The sequence below is a fragment of the Arvicola amphibius genome, chromosome 1 (assembly GCF_903992535.2).
Source record: "Arvicola amphibius chromosome 1, mArvAmp1.2, whole genome shotgun sequence".
Classification (NCBI taxonomy): Eukaryota; Metazoa; Chordata; class Mammalia; order Rodentia; family Cricetidae; genus Arvicola; species Arvicola amphibius.
The window spans coordinates 118636020-118659874 of record NC_052047.1 but is presented as its reverse complement, the minus strand read 5'-3'; the positions used below and the strand labels follow the sequence as shown (position 1 = coordinate 118659874).

Here is a 23855-nt window from a genome sequence, read left to right as displayed (position 1 = left end):
CTCTTCAGCACGGTGACAACCGAACTTTACCCCACCCAGAACCATGTGTGCGCCGCTCTGATGCCCACACTCTCTGGGGATGCCTGGGTTCTTTTGGCCAGCAGCTGTGGCTTTGGACCCCAAGGTTCTGAGTTCCTGTCCCGCCTTGCAGCTGGCTCCAAGCTTCCTTCTCAGACTGACAGGGGCAGGGGAGGAGGGTAGAGGAACTATGTCGAGAGGCTCAGGAAATAATTAGTTTGCCTTCCCCAAAGGCCAGAGTTCACTATTGAGCTATTTAAAACCCAACTGATGTCTTAAAATAAATATCACAATGGAGATATCAAAATAGCTGTGTGATCTAACACAGGACGTTGTGGGGGATGGAAACTGTAAGTGGATTTACCACAGTGATCTCAGAGAGGCACCTCTGGGGCTTGAGACCACAGTCCTGCCGTCCTGTTTCATGTTGCCTGGATATTTTTCTTTTTAATTTTTTGTAAATTTGTTTTTTTTTCCTTTGAGGACACAGAAAAGGCTACCATCAAAAAACATGAGTGACTTTTCTCAAAACAGACGAAAGGAATTGCTTGCTTAACATGGGTCTTAATAATTTCCTGACACAGCCAGACCTGAAGGTGCAGGTCTGTCATCCCAGCTACTCAGGAGGCTGAGGCAGGAGGATGGCAAGTTCAAGGCCAGCATGGGCTATATCGTGTGTTCAAGATGAGCTTAGGCAACTTTACAAGAAATGTGTTTTTCTTTCGCTGTTTTTGCTTCCTTTTGTTTCAGACAGGGTCTCAGGTAACTCAGGCTGGCCTCAGACTCACTGGGTAACCAAAGATGACCTTGAACTCCTGATCCTCCTGAGGTCTGGAGATGGAGCACTCTCCCACATAAGAAATAACCCGGTTCCCAGAGAATGTTTAAGGGGGCATTTGCTAGCATGGGGCAGAGGGAGAAGAGTGAGGCTGGAGTCCATGGCTGTCCTTGCCTGGCCTCCGTCTTCCTTTGTGTTCCCAGAGCTCCCCACACCATCCAGACATACAGGGATGAACACTCAACATAGCCAGGCAGAGAACACACAAATAAATCACATGAACTGGAATCCACAGCTGACACCGAAAAACAGAGAGTCAACAGCAGAGACACGGTTCAGTTAAACCCACAAATTCAAGAGCACATCACCTCCCTCAGCCCACCTCGCAAACTCTTCTCTGCCTCCCATCCCCTCTCATGTCTGCCGTACACTCTGCGTGCCCTGAAGCACCAAGCTGCTTAACAGCACCCAGCACCAGCTTACGGTTCTTCATCTTGACAGAAGCCAGATGCTCTTCCTGCTCTTAGCAGACCCTGCCTCACCCCTCAGAACCTTGCTTCATCTTCCTCCTTCTCCCACTCCTGTACCCTTGTCCCTCCTCTCTCCGTGGGTCTTCATTTTACTCGTTCACTTATTTAATACTTTGTCATTATGTGTGTGGGGTATATGTGTGTGCACGTAAAGACCAGACGTCAACCACAGGTGTCTTTCCACATGAGCCATCTGCTTTGATTTTTTTTGAGACGGGGTCTCTCCCTGGAGCCTGAAGCTTACTGATTAGGCTTGGCTAGGTGGCCATCAACGTAGACTCCAGGACTCTACGTCCAGCTCCCCAGAGAGCGAATTACGAGCACAAGTCAGCAGGCTGTATTTTAGGTGTGATCTGGAGATCAACCTCAGGTCCTCCCTCTTGCACAGCAAACACTTCGCCTACTAAGCTATCTCCCTAGCACCAAGATTACAGCTTACAATGGCCACAGTATTTGGGGTGTGGTCTCTGGGTTGGCTGACTGGTGTGGACTGATACCTCTGCTTCTCTCACCCCCTCCCCCAGTCCCACCCAGTGGTCACCTTTAGGCGGGGCTGACACTGCTATTCCTACCCTCTATCCTCCATGCCCAGTCTCGTGCCTGAGTCCAAACAAGCAGCTAATTGAATGGAACCCGAATTGAAAATGAAAACAAATATCCCAGAGAGCTGGAAGAAAGGGAGACGAGGGCTAATGTTGTGAAAGTCTATTACAGGGCAATCAACCAGCCCGTGTTTTCCTAATACAGATTAGAAAGCTGGCATAGAGGCAAGATGGAGCCGCAGTGGGGAATGGCGTCCTCTGGACATCTGCCAGGTGTCTCATCTGATAAAGCCTTGCCTTGCCTGGCCGACAATTTCATCTTTCAGAGGGCAGAGGAGGTGGCAGAGAGACGGCTCCTCAGCACAAAATCCTGGCAGCGTGGAAACGCTGGCAGGCGAGACTGTGGTGAAATCTTCAGAAGGGGAACGGGAGGGTGGGAACCAGAGGGGGTGCTCGCTGTGCACGCATGTGGGCCTGAGTCCTGAAGTTCGTGAGAATAGGCCAGGTATGGTGCCATACAGTTGCAATCCTGGGGAAGCAACAGCTAGAACTCCCTGGACAGTTTCTTTGTATCTGTATATGTATGCTTGTAGCTGCCTGGTCTTATTTAATTTTGATAAATGTGTACTCGCTGTATGAGCCAATGGAGTGTCTCCTTACACTCCTCTGGTTACTCTGCCATACAGCAACAAAACATAGGAACTGTTTTGACACCAGATCTTGTTTGACTGGAGATTGATATCAAAGTCCCCAAGGTAAGTAAATAAGTGACTAGCCACAGCTATCCCCTCTAGGTAAAGAGACTCACATACATAGACCCCTTATGTAGAAACACATCCAGCAGAGAGCACCTTCAGAATGTCATTCCATTTCCTTCCAAAGCAAGATAAATGCCAATGGCCTGGCTTTTCAGATATTAAACTAAGGTTTAGAGATAGTAAGACCCTGGCACAAACCTGGGCATCTAAAGAACCAAGGGCCCGAAGCCAACCTTCTATCTTTCTGTTTCGTGGAATGCTACCTTTTCCACTAAAAGAGTTGAAAATTGGGGTAAAGAATCTTCTTTCAGATCCTTGAGGGAGGCATCAGACAATGCCAAGTCAGGGCCATGTAATATGCGCAGTCCAAACAAGTCCTTCATGGCATTTGGGGATGTCCACTGTCCTCAGCACAGCCCTGTAGAAGGCACACCACTGAATCGATCCGTCCACAGTTAGTAACTGGTCTCCATGAGACGACAGCAAAAAAGATTTGTTCATCACATTGAGTTTGAGACTTACTCTCCCTTGATCTCCCCAAGCCATGACTAGGGCAAACAAAGCCACCAACTTAAAACTGCAGGGGAAGACCCTGCTGAGTGTTACCAGTGGCTTTACTCACTTCTGTAATAGAATGTCTGTCAGAAACAAACACAGGCAGGGCCATATTGTAGATCACAGCTCAAGGGATGTAGTCCATCGTGGTAAGGCAGGCAGGGCAGAGAGTGGCTCCATGGTGTCGGGAGCACAAACACTTTGTCCACAGCTGGGGAGACCATTCAGACAGGAACTGAAGCTGGACTGTGACCTCAAGGCTTGCTTCTGAGCACCCACCTCCTAAAGGTCCCACCATTCCCCCCAAACAGCTCCACTTGCCGGGAACCAAGCACCCATACACATGAGTCTGTGAAGTACGTTTCACATCCAAACAGCTGGTGGGGACCTTCAGAAACTCAAGGATGCTGGGGCCAGTCCTGCCACTGACCCTGTCAGCTTCCCCACCTGCAGTCATCCCCAGTAAAATCCCACAAAAGACACAAAAGTCATCTGAAACAAAGTTTCGAGTTTGCAACATTTGAAAGTCTCCAAGGAGAGCTGGGAGATGACTCGGTAAAGTGCTTACTGGGTATGCCACAGGACTTGAGTTCCATCCCCACAAACCATTTAAAAACAAAAAAGTCAGGAGGCTGGAGAGGTGGCTCAGTAGTTGAGAGTATTGGCTGCTCTCCCAGACACATGATGGTTCACATTGTCTGTAACTCCAATTCCAGATTGTCTGAAACTCTCTTCTGGTTTCTGTGGGCACAAGCGACTCACATAGTACACAGACATGTACACAGCCAAAACACCCATACACATAAAATAATAAGTTTTTTATAATTTAAAAAAAAAAAGATGTGGTGGTGTGCAACCCACACATTCACACCTTGGGGAGGCAGAGACAGGAGGGTCCCTGTAACTCATTAACTGGCTGTCTAGCTTTGTTGGTGAGCTCTAGGCCAGAGACAGATCCTGTTTCAAAAGGAAAAAGTGAACAAACCTGAGAAACAACACACACACCAAGATGCACATACATGTACGCACAAACACACACACGGTCACACACCCAGGCATGTGCACATGAGCACACAGAGAGGCACATACACACAGTCACACACCTGTGCACGTGCACACACACACACACACACAGAGAGAGAGAGAGAGAGAGAGAGAGAGAGAGAGAGAGAGAGAGAGAGAGAGAGAGAGAGAGAGAGAGAGAATCTTCAAGCAGCCAAACCCCAAGGACAAAATTTCTACCCTTCGGCCAGGAACACCTTCCTGCACGAATCCAGTGCAGGTGCCATCCAGTCCAGCCCTGGCCATTTCTCAGGAAACCCTGTGGCATCTCAGAGACCACAATCCACCTGCAGCTTTCCCTGGTGGCCCAGGTCATCTCCCCAATGCTGTCCCTTCCGCTCACAGCCTGATGCACTCCCAGGGGTGACACCTCATGGCCTTTCATCAGATCCCCACGGACCCTTGGAGAAGTTGGCTTCCTCAGGCTCCACGGAACTCCTCTCTGCTCCCCCTAAGTGATGAAGCTGACACAACTTTGCCTTGTTTCTCCCCCTCTTTTCATACCCCCCGCTCATAACCAGATGGCTATCTCTTTGAAGACAGATATGCTATCAGAATTTACTTTATATGTCTTCAGAGTAAAAAAAAAAAAGAAAAAAAGAAAAGAAAAATATTTTTACAAATGTGCTGAAGCCAGAAATGTCTGAAAGCAAATGTTTCACACAAAGCAGAATAATTATGAAGATAATAATAGCATCAACTATTTTGAAGTATAAAGTACAACTAAGCACATTATAGGCATGCCTCTTGCTATGCTTCGGATCCTTCCCAGGCCTTCCTTCCCCCATGCGTGAGTCAAACAGGCCTGAGAAAAGTCACAGAGAGAGCGGGGGAGGGAGGGAGACACAGAGATGGAGAGGAGTAGGAGTTTTGAGCTCAGAAATCATAGCCTTGGTTTTGCTGCAAGTGACCACCTGAACTTAAGGTAATCGTGTGCTGCTGAGCCACTAGAATGGGAAAAGATGTGTTCTGGTAAAATGGTGGTATTAATGGCATGACTGGCACGCAGCAAATATTCCATATTAACACACCTCTTTACCCAACCAATAACCTCTGACTATGGGCTCAGCACCTTGTTCTTTGGGATGCTAGCTGAAGTCTCAGTTGGATACCCGGCCTTCTGATTGGCTGACATCCCAACAAGTTGCCATGACGGTTTCAGAGCTGGTTTACCAGTAGTCAGCTCCATGTCTCTCCACAGCCAATACGCCAGACCTCCTGTGCCTCCCACACTCCAGCATCATGGATGAGGTGACAAGATGACACCCACAGGGAAACTGAGGGTGGCATTAGAATGAGTGTGTTGGCTGGGTTTTATGTCAACTTGACACAAGCCAATGTGACTTGAGAAGAGGGAACTTCACTTGAAAAAAAAATCTCTGTGACCAAGCTTATGGGACATTCTCTTGATTGATGATTGATGTAGGAGGGCCCAGCTCACTGTGGGCAGCCAACACTGAGCAAACAGTCCTTGGTGTAATTTTTTTTTAAAGCAAGCTAATCAAGTTGTGAGGAGCACGTGAGTAAGCACAACTCCTCCAGGGCCTCTGCTTCAATCTCTGCCTCCAGGTTGCTGCCTTGAGTTCCTGCCCTGACTTCCTTCATTGCTGGAAACCAAGTGAGCCTTTCCAACCTGAGTTGGGTTTGGCCATAATATTAATCACAGCAATAAAATCTCAACTTAGACCATGGGTGTGACCACCACAGGGTTTCCTTGACCACTATTAAGAAGCTGCAAACTATTTGTAGTTGGCTTGGAGGTTGGGAGGCAACTATGACAGCGACAGATAGGAACTTCTACTATTGGAAAGGCCGTGTCTGTGTGCCCAGAGACTGGGTGTGCACAGGGTTCTGCCTGATCTGGTTTGCACAGGACAACCTGTTTGCCTAGAGATGCCAGTCAGCTGCCAGACAGCTCCTCCTTGTTCCTGCGCTCACCCCACTTCCCCCTAGCAGCCCCCAGCAGCTCACTCAGGAATACATTGACATTTCCAAGCCTATTGATTTCAGGAGCCAGCTAGAGGGTGGGGCGTGGATTGACTTTGTTATTGGAGGGACGGAAAAGGATAAACAAGGGTGCCTTGGTTTGGAGGAGAAAACAAAAATTATCAACATAATGGGCTGACCGCAGCCACAGCCACTGTTGAGGTTCTCTGGGGTGCTGACAGTGCAGGTGGGGATGCATGGCAGAGTTCACACCTGGACACCAACCCCCACCTCTGCTCTGGTTTTTAATGACCAAATTCTCTGCAGAAGCCAGGAAGTCCTCCTGCAGGCTCTTACAGGATGCATGGGTCACATCAGACCCGCATCAGGGATCCAGGGCTCAGCTTCTCTCAAAGACCTCTGCTCTGGGGAGCCCAGCTCACAGTGCAGGGGGCACCTAAGGGGCCGGGGAGATGCCTCAGTCAGTCAGACATAGAAACCTGAGTTTGATTCCCAGAACCCATGTGAAAAATAAAGCTGGTGTAGAGGCACACACTTAAAATCCCAGCACTAAGAAGGCAGAGATAGGTGACTTCCTGGAGCTCACTGGCTAGTCAGCTATGTCCAATCAGTAAGTTCCAGGCCAACTAAAGATGCTTTCTCAAAAAATAAGCTGGACAGCACCTGAGGAATGACAGTCAAGGGTGACCTTTGGCCTCCTCATGTGCAAACACACACATGCACACCCATGTGTATATGTATGCATAAACACACACAAACACACACATTCACATATACACACTCACATATACACCCATACACACATGCACACATACACATTCACATACATACACACTTATGCACACACACTCACATATATACACACCCATGCACACACTCACATACATACATACACAGACATTCACATACATACATACACACACACATGCATACACATACAATCTGCAATATGACCCAAGATAGTAAAGCTAGTGCTTCACAGAACCTGGGTGTGCCAGTAAAGCTGTTACAATAAAGGTCTTCCATTCTGCTACTCAGCAGCTTCAGGGGTTCCTTCTATGCCCCCCCATTCCAGGATTCAAGAACTGAGGGGTTAACAGCTGGCATGATGGTGTCGCCAGCACATGCTGAACATCTGCTTGTTGACCAGAGTTCCTTTCCTAAGGGTGGTAACAGATCTTGGTTGTGACCCAGACTGCAGACAGTAAGTTTCTCTAATCAGTGATTGACCAGGCGGTCTACAACCTAGGGGCCTTCTTGTGGAGTAGGAGGGTGCTTACTATACATAAATAAGGTTGCACACACTACATCTATCTATACACATGGATATACATATATACAGTTATCTTACTATATAGTGCTATCATTACATATAGAAAACTAAAATGGTATAGAAAATATTTTAATTTTATGCTATATTCCATTTATATATACTATATAATAGTTATATAAAATATATCTATGTGTTATAAAAATATATTTATGTGAAAATAAATGTATAAATAATTATAATTAACAATACTTACAAAGGTATATAATTATAGCTACATACTATATTACCTATTCGATTATATGTACTATATTAGCTATATTTCTATATATGTGATTTAATATAAATAACAAAGTTAAATACAGAATATAAACCACATACATTTCCATGTGTCTGTATATAATATGGGTATGTAGTTAACTGTTCTGCTTTTGTTTCTATTGCTGTGACAAAACAAACTGACAAAAACCAGGAGTGTTACAGTTCCAGGTGACAGTCCATCACTGCAAGGGAGTCACAGTGGCAGGAGATTGAGACAGCTGGTCACATGGCATCCAGTCAAGAGCAGAGAGACAGGAATCCATGTGTGATAATTACTCAGCTCGCTCTCTCTACTCTTTAATTTGCTGCTGCTGCTGCTAGAACTATTCTAGACCAACAAATTCCTTACTGTATTCTTAATCTCATCCTTTTACATACAGATAGCTGTAGCTACCACTCTTCATCCAAGAAGCCTCTCTCTACAGCAAATAGACACCACTGCAGACAACCCACAACCAGACACAATGCAGAGATCAATGGTGAGTTTAGTCCCAGTGAATGCATATATAGCACAGAAGCAGCATCTGTTCCTAGGGGAACATCAAGGGAGAGGAGGGGCATGATGTGAGATCCTCTTCTATATGCCATGAATATGTTTCATTGCCATTGATTAATAAAGAAGCAGCTCTTGGCCGATGGCTTAACAAAAATGTAGCCAGGCTGAAAGAGATATAGAGAGAGAGTAGGCAGAGTCAGAGAGAAGCCATGTAGCCACCACAGGAGACAGACACCAGATGGAACCTTACCAGTAGGCCACAAACACATGGTAATACACAGATTAATAGAAATGGATTAATTTAAGATGTAAGAGCTAGCTAGGAATACACTAGAGTCATTGGCCAAGCAGTGTTGCAATTAATATAGTTTCAGTATGATTATTTTAGGTCTAGGCAGCCGGGAAATGAACAAGCAGTCTCCGTCTGCAGGGGGAAAGATTATTAGAGTCAGAATACCAGGAAGTCTTCTGTGACACAGTCCCCCTAGAGATAACATCATAACAAGACTTGAACAAAGGCAGTATCAACTGGGCATGCTAATGTGGAAGGAGGAATTTTACTACTGTTTTTAAATAGATGTTTTAAAGAATTTCACATGAGTACACTATATTTACACCATTTCCACCCTTCCTTCTGCTCTTCCATGTGCCATCTCCCCCTCCCTCCAGGATTCATGACCTATCTATAATTATTACACACACACACACAAACACACAAACACACAAACACACATACACAAACAAAAACTTCTGAATCTATTTAGTGTTACTTGTATGTATATGGGTTTAGAGCTGCCTGCTTGGGACTAGATAATCTACTGGGTTTCTCATCCCTGGAGAAAAGTGATTCTACTTCCCTTGGTAGCTACTGATTGCCTATGGCTTCTCATCTGGGATGGGACCTTGTGAAATTTCTCCTATTTCTGCTGGCATGTCAATTGGCGTGATCATTCTACAAGACCTTGTGTAGGCAGCCATATTGTTGAGATGTCATGGGTGCAGTGTCCCTGTGTTATCTAGAAAACAGTCTCACAGCAGGCATCCTGATCCTCTGGCCTTCACGATCTTTCCACTTCCTCTTCCTAGATGTTCCCTTAGGTGTATCAATTAGAGCCAGGCACCCCACAGTCTGTTGTTCTCTGAATTTTGACTAGTTGTGGCTTTTCATGATTGTTTCCTTCTGCTGCAAAAATAGGAATGTGTTGGCTTGATGAGGAATGGGAATGGCCCCCATAGGTTCAGATGTTTGAATGCTTGGTCTCCAGTGGAACTGTTTGGGAAGGACTAGGAGGTGTGGCCTTGTTGGAGGAGGTGTGTCATGGGGTGGACTCTGAGGTTTCAAAAGATTCCTGTCATTCTCAGTGTCTCTGCCTCTCTCTCCTGCTTGTGGATAAAGATGTGGGCCACAACTATTCCTGTTGTCATTCCATCATCATGGTCTCTAACTCCCTGAAACCATAAGCCCATTACATACTTTTTAAATAAGTTACCTTGAACATGGTGTTTTATCTCAGCAATAGACAAGTAACTAAGACAGGGTGAAAGCTACACTTACCTAAGGATATAGGAATAAGTATCACCAGGCTGGGCCTTGCTGTACTAATTAAGAATCAAGACAATCCCCCACCAACATGCCCACAGGCCAACCTGATTCAGAAATCCCTCATTAAGACTCTTCCCAAGTGAGTGAAATTAATCCTTGGTCATGTGAAGCTGACAATTAAAAGTATCACCACATTAACTAATATAGCCCATACTTCTACCACTATTTAAACTATACACATTTATATGTAAATATAACATACATACATTTACATATATGCATTTAATTTATATAATTTTGTTGTATTATATAGATTTGTATATTTATGCAGTATAAAGTATATGTAGTAAACATGTATACATATATGTATCTATAATATGAACTCCATGCACTGGGGAAGTATTTACATGTTAGCACATGACATTCACTAGTATGATGACTGCCATAATTTATCTACTCCCTTAGAATTGGCGACTTAAGATACTCCTGCTTTTGTTTTTTTGAGACAGAATCTTATTATGTAGCCCTAGCTGGCCTATAACTTACTACACAGACCAGGCTAATCCCAAACTATAGAAATCCACCTGCCTCTGCCTCCCGAGTACTGGGACTCATTTGTGCACCCCCATATCTGACCCTATTTTTTTTTAATGTCACAAATGACATGACTGGACATCTTGAACACACCTTGTCTCCCACGCATGCGAACACTGAGTGGAACCTACCCCTCTCAATGTGGCTGCTGGTCCCCCAGGCATCTCTGCTCTGAGACTCTCTACATTTAACATCAGAGTCCAGCAAGCACTCTGAGGTCTGCCATGCCACTCATGTGCCCACAGAGAGACTGAGACGAGAGCCAACGCTGTTTACCCCCATCAGGCTGTTCCAGGTGTCCCCACAGCTCCCATCAGCTGCACTGTCTAGGAATAAACAAAAAATAACAAACTTCCCTGTTGTGGGAACTTGATCTATTTAGCCAATGACATTTGAGCGTAGTTTTCTGTGAATACCTGCCCAGATAAAACTGAGGGGGCATGCAAGCTCTCTATCTTGGGTGGGTCATAGCAGAAGCAAACAGCCAAGAAGCAGCTTGAGGTTGGTCCTCTTCACCCTTGGGCAGAATGGCAGCTGGATCAGCAGTGGCATCTACTTTGTTCTGTATTCATGAGGGTTTTCCTCCTTCCTTTCCTGAAACAACTGCAGAAACTCCACAGACAGGTCTGGCAAGAGGCCTTGGGGCAGAAGCCCCAGGTGTGGCCTGGAAACTGAGCCTTGAGCGCCATCTAGGAGCAGAGGGTGGCACTGCAGGCTCTCCGGGACAAGCAGAAACTGCTTGTCTGGGTTCTAGTTGGTCATCTATGAACTGTGTCTCAGGTGAGGCCAGACTCTCTGCCAGGGATTCATGGCCCTTCTGTAGCTTTGTAGTTCTGGTATTTTTTTTATTTTCAAAGCAAAGCTTACCATGCCAATCTTACTGGATGAACAGAGGATTAAGTAAGAAAAACTGTATAAACTGGCATAGAATATGAAGCAAACAAAAACTACTATTTTCTGGCTTCACATCTGTTGCTGTGATAAAAAATATCCTGGGGGAAGCAACTAAGGAGAAAGGACAGTTTTTCCAGCTTCTAATTCCAGGGTACAGTCCATCACTAAGTGGAAGTCAGGGCAGGAACTTAAAGCATCCACAACCAGAGCAGAGAGGAATAAATCCACCCACTTTGCCTACCCGCTCCTGCTTTCTTCTCTCACGCAGTTCAGGGCCATGCCCATGAAATGATGCTGCCCACATCCCAGCCAGGTTCTCCCACCAACTAGCCATCAAGGGAATCTCTCACAGACATGCTCACGGGCCAGTTGGATCTACGCACTCCCCCACTGAGACTCTCTGCCAGGTCACGTCAAGTTAATAATTAAAGCTAACCATCACAGCCCCATAGGCCACAAACTGACTGAGTCCTCAGGCAAGTCACCCTGGGAAGGAAAAGTATTGTTTGGCTCACCTGGGAAGCAGGACGAGACCCTCGTGGGGGTTCGGGAAGACAGTTATAACAAAAAGCAATATCTACAACATGTTGTCTACAGCGAATGTGCAGCTGGTGAGGGAGGAATGAGGGGGAAGACAGTGAACCGAGCCCTCCTCACATGGACCCCCAAGGTTGAACAAGAAGGAAGATAGTTATAGAGATAAATAGGACCGTCTTAGCGAACGAGCCCAATGTAAACAGTGTAAGTAATATGGTAGGCGCAAACAACGTCGATGCTATCTAGGCTATCCCTGCTACATCCCTTCGTTCCTACACACACAAAGGATTGTTCTACCTACACACAAACTATTAAGGCAGAAAGGGAACGAGCAGAGGCATAAAAGATGGCTCAGCAGGTAAAGGTGCTTGCTGCCAAGACTGACTGGCTGAGCTCAATCCCCGGGACCCACGTGACAGAAGGAGGGACCAGTCACCATGAGTTGTCCTCTGACTTCCACATATGCATGATGGCTAATGTACATGTGCTCAGAACATAAATAAAAATAACTAAATGTACTATCTTTAAGTGGGAGAAGATCTACTCCAGCCTGCACACTTGGTGACCTCATCTTTTTTTTCTACAGATGCCTTCCCCACTTCTGCCACTGAAATGGAACATCTTATAGCCGGAGACTCCCATCCCTCTCTCCTTCCACCCTGCCCCCAGAACCTCATCAGCCTGACATCCCAATCCTAACTTCCTGGTGCCTTCCTCACCTTGTTCTCCCAATTGCCTGCCTCCAACCCCTGTCCAAATGCCCTCTACCTCCTGCCTGAACCTGCAGAAGCCTCTCCCTGGGCTCTCTGCACTCCATTTCCTCCTGCGGGGACTCTCAGAGACTCAGGCCCTGCCCAGCAGGACTAGCAGAAAGTGTAACCCCTCCTGGATGCAGACCTTCCTCTACAGAGCTTGCTGTATGATCTCTGCTTTCCCCAAATGTGGAACTCTCATGAGAGAGGGTCATGTAACACTCGTTACCAACAAGCACTGGAAAGGTACCATGAGCTATCAGGGGAAGGCAAGTCTAACCAGCAAGGGTGTATCCTTTTCTAACACCAGATGGGGAAGATAAGCAAAGAAGAAGCATGTCCGTGATGGTGTAGAAGATAGAGCCATGGTTCTCAACCTGGGATTCGTAAGAGAGGCACAACCACAGTTATGAAGTAGCAACGAAATAACTTTATGGTTGTAGCACTGCAGTGTGAGGCCCTAGGAAGTTTAAGAACCACTGGTACAGACCAATTCCAGCTATCAGCGCTCTAATGGTGGGAATGTAAAGGAGCACCATTACAGCAGAAAGCAAACATGACAGCTCCTCGAGGGGATCAAGAAATTACATCGTAAGTACATATTAATAAGTATTAAAACCAGAACCAGCAAGATGACTCAGCAGGTAAAGGTGCTTGCTGCCAAGCCTGATGACCAGAGGTCAGTCCCCAGATCTAACATGGTAGAAGGGAGGAACCAACTCCCAAAAGTTGCCCTCTGATCTATAGATGTGTGTGTGCACACACACATACACACACACACACACACACACAAATAAATGTAATTTTAAGACTATCAAGCAAAAAAAATTAAAAAAATATTTTTCTGCTTTAAGTGGGAAAAGCTCCCCAGGCCCATGTTCTGAATATTTGGTTTACAAACAGTGGTGCTTTGGGGAAGATGTCGGAAAGCTGAGCTGAGGCGTAGCTGGAGGCAGAAGGTCACTGGGGAGTGTTGGAGAATATCCTCATATCCTGAAGGATATGAGGTGGACAAGTGACTAACCAATAATTAGTGTATGTGCTTATTGTCAACTGTCACAGCAGAAACAAACTTAATGAGAGTGGGTGGGGCCCGTGGCTTATCCCTCTCCTTACCCTCAGCACCTTGGAAAGTGCTGGCAGACACAAGTACTCAACAGATAAGTGCCAAGAAATTAAATTAATAAAGTAAAATAGCGTCAGGCTCACCAGTAGGTAAAGACCTAGCACACAGCCAGGAACGGTGTCGAAGAGAGACTTCTCCCCATGTGCCCCTGTGGGATCAAAGCTCCTGGCTCATGACCTTCTGCCCTTGTTCTGTGCTCTGTGATGATGTGTCAGGTTTGGCTCCTGTAAATGTCATGAAAATATTTACCTCCATCTGACAGGTGAAGAGCCTGAGACTCGAAGGCCTGGTGGAACTTACTGGAAGGATGACAGCTGACATATGACAGAGCAGGGATGGGAGCCCGCATCTTCCCCTCTGCACATTCCTCGCTCTACACAGAGCTGCTTCCTCATCCATCCTCGCCTGCCTCGAGTCTCAAATGTCCTCCAGGCCCCTCCACGGCACACCATCGCCCAGCCTGACGAACAGCATGCAGCCTCTGTAGAAGACGACTCTAATTATGCCTGACCATAAAGCCTGCAAGGGGTTCATACCCTGTGCCAAGAAAAGATCTGCACAGGAGGCAGTATATACGACTGCAGTCCAAGTGCAGACCTCTCAGCCCTGGCTACAGGGTCCCATGCTTATCATTAAGGATACGATCTTCAAGGCTTGCCTCCCAGTCAGAGCCATCACCAAGGGATAATCCAGAAAAGTCTTAGGGGCTCTAGAAAGGCTCTGCTGTCCTCTAAACTAAGATCATGATTGTTCCTACCAGTCTGTTCTCACCCTCCAAGAAAACCACAACTGACTTGTGGTTGTATTATAATTCTCAGTGAATAAAAACAACCAGAATATCCATCATCAGGGGATGGTTAAACAAATCAGTGTTTGATGCAGGCAACAAAGAATTCCCACCTCACACTAAAATAACAATTCAAAGCGGAGATGTAATCTATGTGTATATTTTGATGAAAATTAGCAAGGTTTGGTTCAGAAAAGACTAAAGTGTTTCATAAGAAGGTAAAGGGAGGGTATGTATTCAGTTAAATTAGCAAGATGAAATCATGGGATGTTAACAAGAAGAAAAAATTCTTTGACTACAAAATGAACAAGGATAAGAGGAATAAAGTAGAGCTTTCCAGAGGTCAAGTAGGGAAGACATCGAGAGAGGGCAGAAGTGGTCCCACCCCAGCAGGTGCCGTCAACAGGGGTGGTCCACCCCTGCAGGCACAGTCAACAGGAGTAGGCCACACTGTCAGGTGCAGTCAACAGGAGTGATCCACCCTGGCAGGTGCAGTCAACATGAGTGGTCCACCCTGGCAGGTGCAGTCAACAGGAGTGGTTCACCCTGCCAGGTGCTGTCAACAGGATGGTCCACCCCAGCAGGTGCAGTCAACAGAAGTGGTCCACCCCAGCAGGTGCAGTCAACAGGAGAGGTCCACACCAGCAGGTGCAGTCAACAGGAGTGGTTCACTCTGCCAGGTGCAGTCAACAGGAGTGATCCACCCTGGCAGGTGCAGTCAACAGGAGTGGACCACCCTGGCAGGTGCAGTCAACAGGAGTGGTTCACCCTGCCAGGTGCAGTCAACAGGATGGTCTACCCGAGCAGGTGCAGTCAACAGGAGTGGTTCACTCTGCCAGGTGCAGTCAACAGGAGTGGTTCACTCTGCCAGGTGCAGTCAACAGGAGTGGTCCACCCTGGCAGGTGCAGTCAACAGGAGTGATCTACCCTGGCAGGTGCAGTCAACAGGATGGTCCACCCCAGCAGGTGCAGTCAATAGGCATGTTGACAGTAAGGAACTTAAAGTGTTGTTGTCTATTTTTTTTAAATTATGGAGTGCAGGGCTGGGGAGGTTGGATCATTTGGTAAAGTATCTGCTACTCAATCATGAAAACCTTAGCTTGGATCCACCATGCCAAGTAAAAAGCCAGGCATGGTGGGACATGCCTATAACCCTAACCACAGGGAGGCAGAGACAGGTGGATCCCTGAAGCTCACTTGTCAGCCAATTTAGCTAAGTCATTGATGAGCACCAGGTTCAGTGAGAGACCCTGCCTTAAAAAAAACTAATAATAAGGTGGAGAGTAATTGAGAAAGATACCCAACATCACCCCCAGCCTCTACGTATGTGTAACACAGACATATATGCACAAATAAATAAAATTTTTAAATTTTAAAGTTAAACTACTAAGTACAAAGTGATATCTTAAATTAGATTCTGGCTCAAAAATAGAAGGGCCTTAGGGACTAGGCAGGGAGTGTAACTCCGTGGTAGAGGGGTTGTCCTAGAATTGAAAAGTTCTGAGTGTCATACCTAACCCAGAATAAAAGGTACAAAGTCTATTTTTCATATTAAAAGGAGATTAATGGTAACACATATGAAATGGGAAGTCCACAGCTTTCTTAATGACAGTGTGTGTGTGTTAACGTCATACTTTCAGCAAATATGCCCAGGAGATACATGGGGTTCCTAACCCGATGAAGGATGAATGCAGGAACTCTCTGTGCTATCTTTGAAACTTTTCCATAAATCTAAGGTTATTCACACACAAAAAAAAAATCAGAAAAGTACACAGCACCTGCTGAATGGCATGTGGTGGTATGGGCAAAAATCTTCCTAAAATAAAGGGACTAAAGGCCCCTGCTTTGGGTTCTCAACATCCTCAGCAATCCTGTATACCATCAGGACAGAAGTCACCGTTCCTCTGGCCACTCAGCACCCTGCACAAGCTCTATTGTGTAATGATGTGTGTGCTTTGTGTCTGCAAAAACAAAGACAAAATTTAACAACAGAAAGAGCCCAGACGCAGGTCATCAATAACCCAAATCTTAACAATGACAGCAGCCCCTTGGGCCCAAATGCAAGCCATTATCTCCCAAATCACAGGACATAAAAATCATGGGGAGGGTGCTCACTTCAGCATCACATATGCTAAAATTGGAATGATACATGGAGGTGTAGCATGGTCCCTGTGCAAGGATGGCATGTAAATTTGTGAAGCATTGCATATTTTAAAAAAAATCACGGGGGAGGGACTGGAAAGTTGACTCAGGTGTTATGAGTGTATACTGTGCTTCCAAAGGACCAAGGTTCTGCTCCCAGCGCACACAGCGTCTTCACAACCACCTGTAACTCAAGTTTCAGAGAATCTGATGCCCTCTTCTGTCCTCCTTGAGCATTACACCCTTAAGCACACATGGGAGGAGGACATAATTTTTTAAATATTTATTTCTTTATTATGTATATAATATTCTGTCTGTGTGAATGCCTTCAGGCCAGAAGAGGGCACCAGACCCCATTACAGATGGTTGCTGGGAATTGAACTCAGGACCTTTGGAAGAGCAGGCAGTGCTCTTAACCTCTGAGCCATCTCTCCAGCCCCAGGAGGACATAATTTAAAAGAATAAAAATAATCTCTCCTTTTTTAAGTCATGGTGAGACTCAAACTCCAGTCCAATGGGTCCCATGATCCATGTAGTTTCTGACCAAGATTTCTTGCTGGGGATAAAAGGAATCAAAGGCCAGAACAGAACACACAGTTCCAATTCCATCCTCTTCAAAGGTGTCAACAAAGAGATGAAGATTTTGTTATCAGATTTTCAGGCTCCATCAGCAAAGCATGAGCTGGGAGGACCTAAGTTTGGATCCCCAGGACCCACCTGAAAAATCTAGGTGTGGTACGTACCTGTTAATCCCAGTGATGGCAAGATGGGAGGCAGATACAGCTGAACCATCAGAAACTCAAAAGCCAGCTAGCCTGTCCTATGCAGTGTAGCTGTTGGCCTGTGAAAGACTCTTTCTCAAGAAAAAATACTAGATGCTTAAGACATCACACCTGTGGTTGTCCTGTGACCTCCACGTGCATGCTGTTCATGCACACACACACACGCACATACATAATACATACTCACTCCCACATGATCACACTCAGAGAGACACGTGCACCTAAGACATGTTTTTAAAGACTTCATTACCAGTAAAGCTGCCACCATGTCCCCAGATCAGACACTTGCCCTGAGAGGAGACAAAGTTGGCAAAGTCTCAAGCTTTGAACATGACAGTGAGCAGAGGAGTTTGCAGAGCAGAATGGATGCTGAGGACCCCCCTTTCCCCACCGGCAACACCAGGACCTCTTAGCACCCCAGGACCCAGGACTCTTACCTAAAAGGAAAGCCTCTCCCTGTGTAAATGCTCCCACAGGTAACCGTATCTGCCTCATCAGCGTGACCTCAGGTGGAGTGGCATCTACTGTGGCATGTTCTATAATTGGCAGCTGCCATTCCCAAGTCTTGTGCACATCTGCCCACCTCAGAGTCTATCGAGTACCATCTAATTATGCTTAACCTACGGATATTCTTGTGTCTGTATGAAGAATATGGCAAGGTGAGAAGGCAGAAGAACCAGTTGTCTGGCTCTGGTGAGAGTGGACAGGTCCAGGACACAGAAGGAAAAGGTTTAAGCCATTCATGGACAAGCTAGATATGAAACATGGGAGAAGGAGCTGTCACTAATGGAGTTTACCCCAATTCCTTGTTTGGAGATCCAACACAATTCTCCTGACACCATTTGTTAGTGAGACTATGGTTTGTCTACTGTGATTCTCGGCCCCTTTGTCAATACTCAATTGAAGACTTGGGCTTTTTTTTTCTATCTCTCTGTTCTGTACCATCAGGCCATGTCTATTTTTATGCCCATGCCACACTGATCTGGCTACTGTAACTTCACAATATGTTTTGAAGCCAGGAAGTGTGATACCTCCAGTTTTGTTCTTTCTCATCAAAACAGATCTGGTGACTCATGGAAGTTTGTAGCTCTGCATGAGCTTTTGGAATTTTTTATATATCAAGTGAAGTGTATCTTATTAGAGACTGTACTGATCCACATCTCCCACTGGGTAACATGGGTATCCCAACAATACTCAATATTCCATAAATATTAGCTTTATTCCCACTTATCTGTATTTCCTCTCATGTGTTTCCTTAATACAATCTAGTTTTCAGTGCACAAATGTTTCCATTTCTACACACTATACTTATTAGCTGTGTGGATACACACATACTATTTGTACATGTGTTGTTAAAAGGATATTTTTGAGGAGAATTGATTCTCTCCTTCTACCATATGAGTCTTGGGGATTAAACTTGGGTCATCAGGGTTGGCAGCAAGTACCTTTACCCCCTGAGACCTCTCATTGGCCCTCAGTTTCTTAATCAAACATTAACAAGTGTATCTAAATGGCTCAACAGCATGGACCAGTGTCACTGAATGTAATGGAAACTGCAGTGACTGTCAACTCAAAGCTGTCAGGACAGCTCCCAGGATGGGACAAAAGTTGCCAGCTCATGCACACCACTGGGAGTGCAAGATGGTACTTTGGAAAACAAAATGGAGATTTCTAAAAACTCTAATTACCATATGATCCAACAGTACCTCATCTGGATATTTATCAAGAATGGATAAAGAGGTGTATTAGCACAGTCATAATCATTGCAGCACTATCCACAAGAGTTCAGAAAAGGAAACAAACCAAATATGAATCAATAGGTGGATGGAGAAGGAGCATGTCATATACACATGGTGTAGGAGGTCCTTCTGTCTTTGTGTTGCTTTCATTGGTTAATAAAGAAACTGCTTTGGGCCGGTTGATAGGGCAGAACTTAGGTAAGCAGGAAAGACAGAACTGAATGCTGGGAGAAAGAAGGGCGGAGTCGGAGATACACCATGGATCCACCAGAGACAGATGCTGGGAATTTTACCCCGTGAGCCACTGCCACGTGGCAATACACAGATTAATAGAAATTGGTTAAATTAAGATGTAAGAATTAGCCAATAAGAAACTAGAGCAATGGGCCAAGCAGTGATTTAATGAATACAGTTTCTGTACTGTTATTTCGGGGCTAAGCTAGCTAGGTGGCCAGGACAAACAAGCAGGCCCTCCTTGCAACATACACATGCAAGGGAATATTGCTCAGATAAAAAGAGAAAGTCAGTAACATGAGATTTAGGTTAAACCTTGAGGATGACATGCTAAGTGAAATAAACAAATCACACAGGGACATGCACTGCACAGACTATCTAAGGCAGGCAGAATCAAGAACCAGAATGGAACAGCATTTTTAGGAGCCAGAGAGAGAGGATGAGCAGTCACTAACCAACGAGTGTAAATCTGCAGTTAAGCAAGATGCGTTGCAGAAACACGCATGCTGTCTTTAGTGTCTGTAGACAACAACACTGGAAGGAACATGTGAAAATTTGTTTAAAACATATATCTTTGGCTCAGCAGTTAAAAGCACTCACTGCTCTTGCAGAAGACTGGAGTTTGGCTCCCAGAACCCACATCAAGCAGCCTGCAATTCCAGCACCAGGGAAATCTGATAGCCCCTCTTACCTGAGTGCAAATTCACTCACATCCACATAAATAAAAATAAAATAAATCATAATGTAAGAACACACACCTCACTCTAGGTATCTTGCTACAATAAAATATTTCAAAAATCTGCTTATTGTATGCCTCCAAGGAGCAGGCATGCAGCTAGCTGCCAGGTGACATGCACACATTAATCCAGGCTGTGTCCCACATTTACTTTGATTACGTGCTGGTAAGAGAAAGGCTGTTCAGACAATGCAGATTGCATCTAGCTGACCACCTAGATTGTTCCTAAATTTATTGCTTCTCTAGAGTGAACAGACAGGTCCCTCACTCTCTCCCTCTCAGGGCATATTTCAATAACACTGCTTTTTGATAAAGACACATACATAGTCCTGAAACTCAATTTATGAAAGTCTGTTGAGACGGGAGTTTGGATTGAACTTCTCCATACTGCCTAATTAATGACACACATTATTGCCCCTGCTCTGCTAACTGAATGCAGCCTCCGAACCTTGACGTGTTTTCCCAACGATAAAAATGCAATAAATGAATTAGTGTCCCAGGGGACCGTGGCAAGAAGAGAGGGGAAGCCAAGAAAGATAGATGATGTCTCAACTAATTTTATGATTTATCGATCTCCACTTTGCTCATTTTGCAATGTGGGGGAGTTCATTTTTCTGTCAGGCCCACAGTGGAGGCACCCTTGTTAATAGATACGATTACCATCCCCGAAACTGTGTTTGTGAAAAGAAGAGTGGCTCACTCAGCTGCTGAGCTCAGCAGTTTCCTTCTATTATGTCCCGGACCTGCTAGGAACCAAAATTGATGCTCTTATCCGGGGCTCTGTTGGACAGACACAAGCATTTTTCTCATTTTTCTTCCAAACAAGTTCATCTTTAAGCAAGTACAGATTCATGGTTTAAATTACAGAGTTGACACATCATCTGTTTTCAGTGTGGGTATTTTTACAGCAAAGACCTTTTGCAGGATCAGACAAAGCAGGAAAGGGGACAGAGTGTCACTGCTAAACATTTGGGCCCTGTGACAACTGTGGTTTATGGATATACTTGTTAGAACACAATATAAGCTTGTTTGGATGGTTCAGTAATTCCATTCAGCAAACGTTGATTAGGTACAAAGTGCATCCTAAGTGCTCTTGAGAAATTCACTTATTTAACAAATATTTTCTGGAGGGGATAGGTAGGTAGGTAGGTAGGTAGGTAGGTAGGTAGGTAGGTAGACAGATGATAGATAGATAGATAGATAGATAGATAGATAGATAGATAGATAGGTGACAGATATGGATTTGTGGAGAAACAATATGTATTTTATAGAGATTACTAATAGATATAAGATACATAAGTAACACATAAAATAGATCATGATAGAAAATAGATAGATAGATAGATAGATAGATAGATAGATAGATATGGGAGAAGAGAGGATATGCATGTAAATTGATAAATAACAAACAGAATATCAAAAGATTATAGATAGATAAATTATTAATAGAATATCAATAAATGACAAGTAGATAAATTATTAACATGATATCAATAGTAGATAGATAGATAGATAGATAGATAGATAGATAGATAGATAGATAGATAGATAGATGCTCAGGTGTAGTTGCCTCGTTTTTGAGAAAATTATACAATGTTAAGAGATGGGAATTGGAACCATGAAGACATAATTCTGCAGTAGTACCCCGTGTCTCATGGTGGCCGGTGGGCCAGCTCTTCTCTCAGCTGCGCATCCGTGGCTCTGATCTGGGTTGGGCTACAGGTCCTTGGTTCTGCTCAGATCTGTGCGGTACATCTCTCATTTACTGGGCCCAACAGCTTACCTGGGGCATGGTAAAGTGAGCAACAGCTCTGCTCCACTAAAATCCATTTGTGTCATGCCTACCAATATCTTCTTTGCTAAAACAAGTCATATGGTTAACTTCAAACCATGGAGAGAGGAAATAAACTCTACTTACCAATGAAGGAGAGAGGAGACATTTGGGGGTAATAACCCAAACTATCCCAAAGAATTGGGTGATCTTAAAAAGTGATTCATGAGGGATTGGAGAGAAGGGAGCTCCGTAGATGGGGGGAGGGGGGGAGTTTACTGAGATCGTGTCAGACACAGAGGCAGAGGCACAGCAGTTGGGCTGTGTAAAAAAATGTCACCTCAGAGCTACAATTTCAAATAGGCCCTATTCCTGAGATGTGGAAAATGGATCTGGATAGGCATAAGAACAGAAGAAAGGTGTCCCTTGGGATGCTGGTTCCAGGACTAAATGGGTGGTACTAGTGCCATAAACTGGCCTAGTCTCCATGGAGAAGAAAGTAGATTAAGAAACAAGGACAGATGGGCAGAGACCCATAGGAAAGGAGGTATGACCCTTGACCTCAAAGGTCCAATGATCTATTACATGAGAAAGCAATGTACAGAATAGCTGTGCTATAATGTGGCATGATTCTTTTAAATACAAAGGAGAATACAGAGATACCTGTGGCTTTTTGCCTTGGGGCATCTTTGAAACTCAGAGAGGTAACATTGAGTTAGGCTTCAAATATACCATCTCATGTTGTACTGAACTTGTGAGCAAGAATGGTTGCAATCAGCCGGGCGGTGGTGGCGCACGCCTTTAATCCCAGCACTCGGGAGGCAGAGGCAGGCGGATCTCTGTGAATTCGAGACCAGCCTGGTCTACAAGAGCTAGTTCCAGGACAGGCTCCAAAGCAACAGAGAAACCCTGTCTCGAAAAAAAAAAAAGAAGAATGGTTGCAATCAGTTAAACAGAGTATCGGAAACACACCTGCAATGGGCAGAGACATACAGCAGCCAGGCAGAGAGAAGAGAACTCCCACAAAGACAAAATTAATGACATCAGGGAACACGCTTTGATCCTTCATCCCCAAAGCCAGGGCATCTGTGTGAGAGTGGCTGCCAGACCGTCAGGCGGGAGGGGACCTGACGTTCGTTATTCAAGATCACTGTAGCCAAAACAACTCTTTGACTTGCTATGCGGAGGAACTAGAGATTGGAATAAGGCTGCCAGCAAAGGTTGAGCCTGACAAATGAAAGCCGTGAATACACAGGCCATTTCATGCCCTCAACTAAGCCACGAATGTGTTGCTTTTGATTCTCCACATATGAAAAATGGGAGACCTTGCAAAGCATTAGCAGGCACATGTGCCAAGATCCAAGGCACAGTCTAGACTCTCAGAGGCTTAGGGGACAAATATGCAAACATTTAGCAAAGCAAATATGCCAGGATATAAAACTGGGAAATAATTCCTTGGGGTACTTCTATGCAAAATTCATTATTGGAAATGCAGAAATTCAAAGAAAAATAAAAGTCACCTCCATAATAACCTCTATTAACATTTTATATAACACCTTTCCTTCCCTGAGTGACATATTTTCAGGATGTAAACATTCTTGAACTCTTGTGTGTTGTACGTATGTGTGTATGTGTGTGTGTGTCGATCACAAGTAAAATTACATCCAAACTATGAATTTTTAATCATGTTTTCCCCTCTTAATATTGAAATATTTTTCTGCATCTACAAATTTTTACAAAGAAGTCTAATGATGTGAGAAATCAGTACCTATTTTATGAGGGTGGAAAATTGAAATGTAAAATTATATATTCCATGTGATTTCAATTACATAAACATTTGGTGTTGATGGGCATGTGTGAGCTATGAAGTGCTACCTCTGTATGTACAACCTGATTTGGCTTTGGCTTTTCAGATTGCAGTTGGATGTCAGTTTGTCATAA

At 44.8% G+C, this 23855-nt stretch overlaps 1 non-coding gene across 1 annotated transcript; it reads left to right on the top strand.

The window, feature by feature from the left end:
• Window positions 1-16617: 16617 nt before the first annotated feature.
• LOC119806024 lies at window positions 16618-16724 on the top strand. Its single transcript, XR_005284077.1, has one exon. It is a non-coding gene; the product is annotated as a U6 spliceosomal RNA (small nuclear RNA).
• The last annotated feature ends 7131 nt before the right edge of the window (window positions 16725-23855 follow it).